General features: G+C 40.6%; 1 long non-coding RNA gene across 1 annotated transcript; it reads right to left on the reverse strand.

The window, feature by feature from the left end:
* Positions 1-4,415: 4,415 nt before the first annotated feature.
* On the reverse strand, positions 4,416-7,641 carry LOC309520061. The gene is made up of 3 exons (XR_014214139.1): positions 6,721-7,641; positions 5,403-5,659; positions 4,416-4,570 (listed from the first exon to the last, which is right to left on the reverse strand). It is a non-coding gene; the product is annotated as an uncharacterized lncRNA (long non-coding RNA).
* Positions 7,642-10,094: the final 2,453 nt, after the last annotated feature.

Raw genomic sequence — 10,094 nt, forward strand, 5'->3', positions numbered from 1 at the left:
CATTAACATCAGTCTTCAATAAAACTCTTCAAGACATGAATTCTCTTCTAGTTTGCTTTGCTCAATAACGTACTACAGTGGTACCTCGGGTTACATACGCTTCAGGTTGCAGACTCCGCTAACCCAGAAATAGTGCTTCAGGTTAAGAACTTTGATTCAGGATGAGAACAGAAATCATGCTCTGGTGGCGCAGCAGCAGCAGGAGGCCCCATTAGCTAAAGTGATGCTTCAGGTTAAGAACAGTTTCAGGTTAAGTATGAACCTCCGGAACAAATTAAGTACTTAACCTGAGGTACCACTGTAACAAGAAAGGGAAAGGAAGGTAAAACAGTTGCTTCAGCCTTTCAGTTCTGGCATTTAAGAAAACCTTAAAGAACTTGTCTTTTCACTATTGTTTAGATGATCTAATTCAGTTTATTTTATTTCTCTGGATCCACTCAATGTTTCATATTCTTCTTGATGTTATACTACTTTTATTTCTGTATGCATCTGGGTCCTAGCCTCTGGACCAAGAGAAAACAACCTTCTTCCATCTTCCATGTAGATACTTTAGATCAAGATACACTACGTCCACAGCATTCCCCTGATCCAATAAACTTGTAACTCTATAAAAAAGAGTGATGAGATTTGTCAGTCATGACTTGTTTTGAGAAATCCATGCTGGGTCTTAGTAACCACAACATCCATTTCTAAGTGCTCACAGCCTAACAGTTTAATTATCTGTTCTAGGACCTTTCCTATTATTAATGTCAAGCTAACTGATCAGTAGTTACCTGGGTCTTCTTTTCCCTCCTGTTTGAAGATGGGGATAACATTTGCCCACTTCCAGTTCACAGGGAGCTCATCTGTTCTCCAAGAATTCTCAAAGATTATAGACAGAGGCTCTGGGGTTACATCCACAAATGGATGTATTTCATTTCCTTCTGGGAAATGAAATTGTTAGCGAGGCAATTGAGGAATCATTGATGGTCTTGTCACATTGGAAGTGTACATGGCATTCCGTATATTTTACAAGTATACTCTTGGGACAGCATAGAGTAATTTCTTTATAATTTCTCATGCAGATAAACTGTTTCCATTACTCTTATTACAGGTTGGTTGCCAGGTTGGCACCTGTCTGTTTCAGGAGACAATGGTGGAGTGTGCCATTGGGGGTGAAGTCAAACTGTTGGAAGCTCACAGTGCCTGCTGTGGTTGTAGGGACTTATACGGGAGAGACATGTTCTGTTGGGCTGTGTATGTGATAAATGGGAGACAATATCAGGGTGAAGGCATCTTTTTCTATTTGTCTCCATGTCAGTCTCAGTTTATTGGTTACTTTTTCTAATAAGGCTGTTTCCATACTATTTGATACCACTGGTCCATGCTTATTCCTGACATGTCTCTCCAGTGTCTGGCTATGATGCTTCTGGTTGCTGAGAGTAGGTGGGCTATTAGCTCTTTATGATGTGAGTGGGTATTATTATCTTGGAAGATGTTTAGTAGGGCCAGTTCTGGGGCGACTTCTAATACTTGCTTAGTTATTTTGTATATTTCTTATATGATTGATGTCCTGAAGTGCTGGATTTTAAGACATTCCCATCACATGTGGAGGTATGTGCCTGTGGAGGTGCATCCTCTCCAGCATTTTGGTGAGGTTTCTGGGTGTATTAACAATAGTATCCATGGTGTTAGGTACCACCTGTGAGTTTCAGAGTGAGTTCTTTTCTTTTCGCTGATACGGATTTAAAGGAAGATTTAGACCACATTCTGGTCCATTGGGTGGGGTTAATCTTATAGCCTATGTCATCCTTCCATTGTTTTTTGATTACGTCAAGGGTGTTTGTGGGATTTTTGAGCAGTATTTTGCATATTGTGGATACCATCCCTTTGCCGTGTCCCTTTGTTGTTAGGAGGAGGTTTTCAAAGGTTGTCAGGGGCCTAGTTGCTGCTGAATTTACTACTGGAATATTTAAGAGGGCAAGAAACATGTTCTGCTGCAGCTGGGGCAGCTGGTTATGTTATTGCGTATGTACTATGGCATTTCTTTTCTCTGTGCTATAAGTAAGTTCCAGCTGTGAATATGGTCAACTTCTGTGCATTTTGCCCTTCACCTCCAACAGCAAAATACATCAGGTTGTACTATGTGATTAAAGCCTGGTCTCTAGGATATGATTTAGTGTAAGACTCGCAATCTTTTAGTTTAGTTTAGCTAAAACCCCAACTCACAGCTTTTTTCAATAAAAAAACCCCACAAGGAAGTCTGCAGCTAGGCATGGAAGATTTGCGGTGACTCACAGCATCAGCCTGGCACATAAGATCTTGTAAAGCATATCAGGCAATCAAACACTCTGATTAAACACATTGGAAAAATATAATTAAGTCATCTATTTGGAATTATAGCAAAATTAATATATTGGGGATTTGACTTGAGCCAAGAATGAGACTTGTCTAAGGAAGGAGAGATGCATAAATGGGATCAGCAGAATGTTCACAATCATTCCCTTAAATTATTCTTTACAGATCAATGAATTTTTAATAATACATTTCCATATTTGTTGAGAATTTTAAATAACGAAATACAGGCAGAAATGGCCATAGGACTACTCAGTAAAAGTTTTTATTTATTTATTTTATCTTTGTCCAGTTTTGAATGTAATGGTGCAAGGCTGAATGCTAGCATGCGTGAATCTATAGTCAATTCACAGGATACTTTAGATTATCTTAAATCAGAGATGGAGAGCCTGTGGCTCTCCTGAGTTTATTTATTTTATTTTTACTTATTGTAAAGCATTTCTAAACCACTTAATATTTGAAAATCTCTAGGTGGGATACAAAAATGCAACACCAAAATAATAAAACAGTATAAAAGCAGAGATACCAACATGTTGTTGTTTAGTCGTTTAGTCGTGTCCGACTCTTCGTGACCCCATGGACCAGAGCACGCCAGGCACTTCTGTCCTCCACTGCCTCCCGCAGTTTGATCAAACTCATGCTGGTAGCTTCAAGAACACCATCCAACCATCTCATTCTCTGTCGTCCCCTTCTCCTTGTGCCCTCCATCTTTCCCAACATCAGGGTCTTTTCCAGGGAGTCTTCTCTTCTCATGAGGTGGCCAAAGTATTGGAGCCTCAGCTTCACGATCTGTCCTTCCAGTGAGCGCTCAGGGCTGATTTCCTTCAGAATGGAGAGGTTTGATCTTCTTGCAGTCCATGGGACTCTCAAGAGTCTCCTCCAGCACCATAATTCAAAAGCATCGATTCTTCGGCGATCAGCCTTCTTTATGGTCCAGCTCTCACTTCCATACATCACTACTGGGAAAACCATGGCTTTTACTATACGGACCTTTGTTGGCAAGGTGATGTCTCTGCTTTTTAAGATGTTGTCTAGGTTTGCCATCGCCTTTTTCCCAAGGAGCAGGCGTCTTTTAATTTCGTGACTGCTGTCACCATCTGCACTGATCATGGAGCCCAAGAAAGTAAAATCTCTCACTGCCTCCATTTCTTCCCCTTCTATTTGCCAGGAGGTGATGGGCCCAGTGGCCATGATCTTCTTTTTTTTGATGTTGAGCTTCAGACCATATTTTGCGCTCTCCTCTTTCACCCTCATTAAAAGGTTCTTTAATTCCTCTTCACTTTCTGCCATCAAGGTTGTGTCATCTGCATATCTGAGGTTGTTGATATTTCTTCCGGCAATCTTAATTCCGGCTTGGGATTCATCCAGCCCAGCCTTTCGCATGATGAATTCTGCATATAAGTTAAATAAGCAGGGAGACAATATACAGCCTTGCCGTACTCCTTTCCCACTTTGGAACCAGTCAGTTGTTCCGTATCCAGTTCTAACTGTAGCTTCTTGTCCCACATAGAGATTTCTCAGGAGACAGATGAGGTGATCAGGCACTCCCATTTCTTTAAGAACTTGCCATAGTTTGCTGTGGTCAACACAGTCAAAGGCTTTTGCATAGTCAATGAAGCAGAAGTAGATGTCTTTCTGGAACTCTCTAGCTTTCTCCATTATCCAGCGCATGTTTGCAATTTGGTCTCTGGTTCCTCTGCCTCTTCTAAATCCAGCTTGCACTTCTGGGAGTTCTCGGTCCACATACTGCTTGAGCCTTCCTTGTAGAATTTTAAGCATAACCTTGCTAGCGTGTGAAATGAGTGCAATTGTGCGGTAGTTGGAGCATTCTTTGGCACTGCCTTTCTTTGGGATTGGGATGTAGACTGATCTTCTCCAATCCTCTGGCCACTGCTGAGTTTTCCAAACTTGCTGGCATATTGAGTGTAGCACCTTAACAGCATCATCTTTTAAAATTTTAAACAGTTCAGCTGGAATACCATCACTTCCACCAACATATAAAGCAGCAAAACGGTATAATAGCAATAGAATAAAATCAGAAATTCAGCAATAACAGGTCCAATCTTATGGGTCAAGGTAAGTCCAGTAAAAAATATGTGTCTCTACAAGATGCTGGTGAACCATACCTGGTTTAAGTTTACCTTGAAATCTCATTTCAAAAGCTGCAGATTGAAGCAATTTGGTGGAAAACCTGAACAATTCTGTAGATGGATGGTCAGCACACACTGCATCAGACCTACAGAAAAGAACAAATGAAAATAATTTTACATGGCCCATTTGTTAAATGAATAATAAAGGGTACAATTTTAAAGCTTTTCATAGGGAAAGATATGGTGACATTTCGGCACAAAGACTTGAAATTGCTTGTTCAAATGATGAGGAATATGTGAGCAAAGCAGGAAAGTCTGAGGACATCCATCAGAATCCTTTGACTCTGCACAAATTATGAAAAGAAATGTGACTGATTGCTGCCTTGTGCAGACTTTGGCTGAATTCCTTCTGCAGAAGCCAGATATAATTTGTATAGGCATTGAAGATGGTATGATACTAGTGCCATTTCCCAGCTCATCTCTTTGTCCCAGTCTGAAGAGGTGTTGCAGGTTTTCTACATCTTTGTAGAACCTTAGAAATCATAGAATTGTAGAGTTGGAAGAGACCCTGCGGATCATCTAATCCAGGGGTGGCCAACTCCCAAAAAACTGGCACTGATCTACCCGCTTTTGGGGGGTTCAGGTCAAAGTTGTTGAGCTTCTTTGGGGGGAGCCGGTGATCTACCAGTGATCTACCACAGATGTCTAGATCACAGTCTGCCTGTTGGACATGCCTGATCTAATCCAACCCCTGAAATGCAGGAATATGCAGCTGTACCGTATGGGGTTGAACCTGCAACCTTGGCATTATCAGCACCATGCTCTAACCGACTGAGCTATTCAGAAGACACATGGAAGCCTTGACACTGGGACAGTACAAGACCACTGGCCAGCCTGAAAGGGGCCTATTCCTGTGCCCCTGTCACCTGTCTTTAGACTTCTTGATTCTAAAAGCAGATTGACAATGGAACCAATTACCTAGAGGAGGAGTAGGTTCTTCTTTGCTGGATATCTTCAAGCAGATTCTGAACAGCCATCTGTAGAGGCTGCCCAAGTTCTGGGAAAGCCATTATCCAAGTCTATGATTCTAGACTGATGTGCCCTTGATCCTCCTGTTGTGAGTCTGTGTAGCTTCACTATTCTTTATTTAACTACATCCTCTCCAAGACTCCTTCTTTCTTTCACTGGACCTGCTGTCTGCTCTGGATCCTTTACTTACCAAAGTACTCATGTCTCTGTAGGCAGAGAAAGCAAACAGGAAAATGTGATACTAGGTACCTAGGCCCGGGCAACTACAGGTTGGGTCAAGAGACTTCAAAGCGCAAACAGATTGGCCTGCCCTCAGTTTTTTACACGGGTAAGATTATGTTTGCCATCCCAACCCAAACCCCTTTTGCTATGAGATCCGCTTGTTTCTTTAATGGGTTGTAAACAGCGTGCAATTATAAAATGTTTCATAGCTTCCAGACTGTCTTTGTCATGATACTCTTGAGAATGAATAAAACAGATTTTTTTCCTTGGCATCTAAATTGCTACATCTGGAGAGCTGACAATTAGAGGTATATATATCCTAATGAAACTACATGAAGGAGTCTGGCAGGACCTGCAAAAGTGACAGTCCATAGCTCTGCATGTTGCCTGGAAGGCAGGTTATTGTTGCGATATGTCATTTTGCTAGGTTAAACAAGTATTTAAGGATCCTATCTTGGGGAAACCGCTGGGGTTTTTTCCTTTGCACAGACATATGCTACAACTGCAGCGGGCATTTCACTTACTTTTTCTTTCTTTGACAGAAAATCCCCCTGGAAAATATTTGCTATGTTTTTTCCCCTCCCTTGTTTGATGGCAGGCTTCAGACCTGATTTTAATTCTATGTCATAATAAAGGCAATAGAGACTTTCAATAAAATCACGATGGATCCAAAAGTGGTGCTCCATCTGCTAGACTGTCACACAAGATATTATTCTTCAAAAGCAGAACATCTCTTGAGAGTCAGTAAAGCAATCTTGGGCACCAAAAGGGAAATTCAAGTCCTCACTGCTAGATAATGCAAGTCTGGAGTACTCTTTGCAATAGTTTGCTGTAATGGGACCAATTCACCACATAAGTAAGTCAAGAAATCCAAAAGATTCCTGAACTTCCTTACAGCAAAAATGTTTCGTGATCTCCATGGAGATGCTCTGAAATTGAATCTGAAGTTACTGAACTATCACATAGCATACTTTCTGGGAAAGACAGATAAGCCATTTAAAAAAATATATTTAATTAATAATAACAGATAGCAAGAATCTAGCACCTGAAAATTACTTTCTGTCCTGTTGTGATTTGAGCCTTTTGGCATCTATGGAGAGAGTGCAGTAGTTCCCAAATCTTGCTGCAGATTAAGCTCCCACAAAGGCCTCTGTCTGTTTTTAAAGCACACAAAAACATTTGAATTCACTAAACTCAGGAGCAGATGATAGTTACATTCCAGTGTGGTAGACCCAGACCATTATCACGGTATTTGGAGTTTTGATCAGGCACACTTCTTTGGGTGTCCTTTCAGATTGTTTGGTACTCATTCATCCAAGATGGCTGCTGCTAGTTGCAACTGGTAGGGCAAAAAACAGGGAAGCCAATAGTAGGTGAAACTGGAGTCAATCAGAGGTAGAACCAACTAATTCTAGCTTTGTCCCCATCCTCCTTCCTGTTGAGACATTGAGTTTCTCCCAACTCTGTCTGGAAAAAGCATAAGGACTGCCTCAATAAGTAACCACATAAATCTAGTGATGGGCAAACTCTTACTGGCTCTATTCAGAATCAGCTTAGCAATGACAACCCTCCTCAGTCAAGGCCTGGAAAAAGGCAACAATATTTTTTCCTGACAATAGCTGGTGCATACAAATTGATAGTGCCACACATGCATATCTTGTTGCTCCCCTGTAAACAAACATATCTGGGAATGAAAGCCGATAGATGTGAATGGGGTACAGGAACAGCATAAAAAGAATAGAACTACAAAAGACAATGCAACAAACGGTCCTAAATAGAGAAGATACACTCCAAATAAAAGGATGCTTTTGTTGGGCCTGTGATCCAGTAACACAGTTCAATGGTGGGGATAAACATTAAAGAACTCTGTAGTTTCAAAGAAAATAGAGAGTTTAACTTTAAAGAGCTTTTTCACATATGCCTACAAAGATGCAGGCCAGTGAGAAACTTATTAACATCTCGCTTTACATTTGAACTGGAGGAAAAGTTGAGAGGAGGGGTTGAGTAAATATTCACAATATTTATTTATTTATATTTATTTAGCAAAATCGATATATTGCCAGATCGTAATAAAATCTCCAAATGGTTTTTAAGGCAGTACAGCTATATATGGTAAGATGGGCGATTTTGTATTCTGAGGAAGTTAATGCTAACTCTGGCGGCATCACTACATAAGAACTTAAAAGAGCCTGCTGGGTCAGGCCAATGGCCCATCTAGTGAAACGCCCTGTTCTCCCTGTGGCTGACCCTGTGGAAACCCTGCAAACAGGACCTGAGCGCAAGAACACTCTCCAGTCCAAACATGGAAGCAGAGCATTGCCTCCACAACCCGCAAAAGCATAATGTTAATCACGGCTCATTGCCACTGATATCCACCATCCTACATAGGTTATACTCTTAGGGATGTGCGGTTGGGGTGAAATCATTCTGCTTTCATTTAGTTTGCATTTCTAAAGGCCATCTTAATTTAGTTTCACATTAGTTCCGTTTCAAAATAAGCTCAGGTCTGCCGGTACTCAAGGCCACTCTCTTGCTGAAACTAAACAGATCTGGGGCTGATCAGTGCCTGGCCTGAGGACTGTCTGGGAACCCTTGGTTTCCATGAAAGGCAGCATGGTAGTTAGGCAGGGGTCAGCAAACTTTTTCAGCAGGGGGCCGGTCCACTGTCCCTCAGACCTTGTGTGGGGCTAGACTATATTTTGGAGGAGGGGGGAATGAACGAATTCCTATACCCCACAGATAACCCAGAGATGCGGGCTGGATTTAGAAGGTGATTGGGCCAGATCCGGCCCCCGGGCCTTAGTTTGCCTATCCATGGGTTAGAGTGACAGACTAGGACCTGAGAGACTGGGGTTTGAATCCCCACTCGATCATGAAGCTTGGGCCAGTCACTCACTCTCAGCCTAACCTACCTCACAGGGTTATTGTGGGGATTAAATGAGGAAGGGGAGAATCATGTAGGATATAAATGCCATTAAAAACATGAATAAATACATGATGGACGAAAGGTAAGACATAAATGTATTAAATAAATTTTACATTATTGTCACATTATTATTTTTTAAGAAAACATTGCAGTGGAAGTGTAGTGATGCAGTTTCTTTTTTCCTATGGCAACTGGCAGCTGTGCTGAGCTTGTAAAAGGCCTTTCACATATGTTACTGAGCACTCCTCTGCTGCCTAACAGTGTAAGTTGTAATTTGGTTATTTGAAAACTTAAACGCTATATATAGTTTCCCTCAAAAAATCTGTGTACTCTTGGGCAGGTTAAAAAGTGTGTAGAAACTGAACATGTAAATGCAGTAGAGGTGCAGGGCAAGAGGAGCTGCTGAAAGGTTTAGAAAGGCAAAAGATAAAGGTCCTTTTAAATTCAGACTTCGGGTACCGCCGGAGGTTCCTGTGGCACAAGCCATCTGCAGCTTGATTTCAAGTACATTGAACAGTGATAAGACAGGCATCCTGCAGAGGGATTTAGCATGCCCAAAGGACCCTAAAACTAAAGCATGAGGGAAGGTTTTGTTGGTGCAAGGAAAAAATTGGCATATAAATGAGAATTTCCTGGATGCCAAGATCGAGGTTTGGGGCAAGTACTCTTTGGTGAGAGAACCCCAGTAGAGATCTAAAATATTTTTTTTTTTGAAAATATTATTTATTAAAAGTTTAAGAATTACAGAACGAAGTAAAAAAGGTAAACAATGCAAATCAATACATTACAGTACGTATAAAAAACAAAAAACAAAACAAAAGACACAATACATCAGAACAAAAACAAAAGCAAAAACAATTAAAAGCACACCCAATATTTCCATATCTTTATCTTTCATTAACTTGTTTCATCGACCTCCTCACACCTCCCTTTTTTGTGTTCTAGTTATTAATTATTTCAGCAAATCCTTTCCATCTTTCACTGTTTTCTGTCATTTAATTATCTTAATTTATTTTAACCTTATCTTACCATTAAAACCCTAAAACTTATTTATACTTAACTCCTTATAACATTTCTACTAAAGCCATATAATTTCATTCCAACATTTTTCTAACACTCATAAATTTTGCAACATTTCTCTAAATATTTTTTTTTAAAAAAAAAACAAAACTTTTTTCCAATCTTCTTCCACCATCTCTTCTCCCTGGTCTCGGATTCTGTCAGTCCTTTCTATCAATTCCATATGGTCCATCAACCTGGTGATCTTCTATCCGAGGCTCTTAACTCTTTTCCATGTCCCTTCTGCAGATCTTCTTCATATTTATACATGTGCTTTACTTTGTCTTCTGCTGATCTTGTTCTTAATTTCCTTCCTTTGGCACTGAGGAGTAGATCTCGGGGAAACTCCAACCTAACAATGTCTTTATTCCTTCTCGACAGGTCAGCCCATTCTCCATAGTCAGAACTAAAGTCCAAAAGATATTTCAGAGCAT

Source organism: Podarcis vaucheri (assembly GCF_965113315.1).
Source record: "Podarcis vaucheri genome assembly, chromosome: 1".
Classification (NCBI taxonomy): domain Eukaryota; kingdom Metazoa; phylum Chordata; class Lepidosauria; order Squamata; family Lacertidae; genus Podarcis; species Podarcis vaucheri.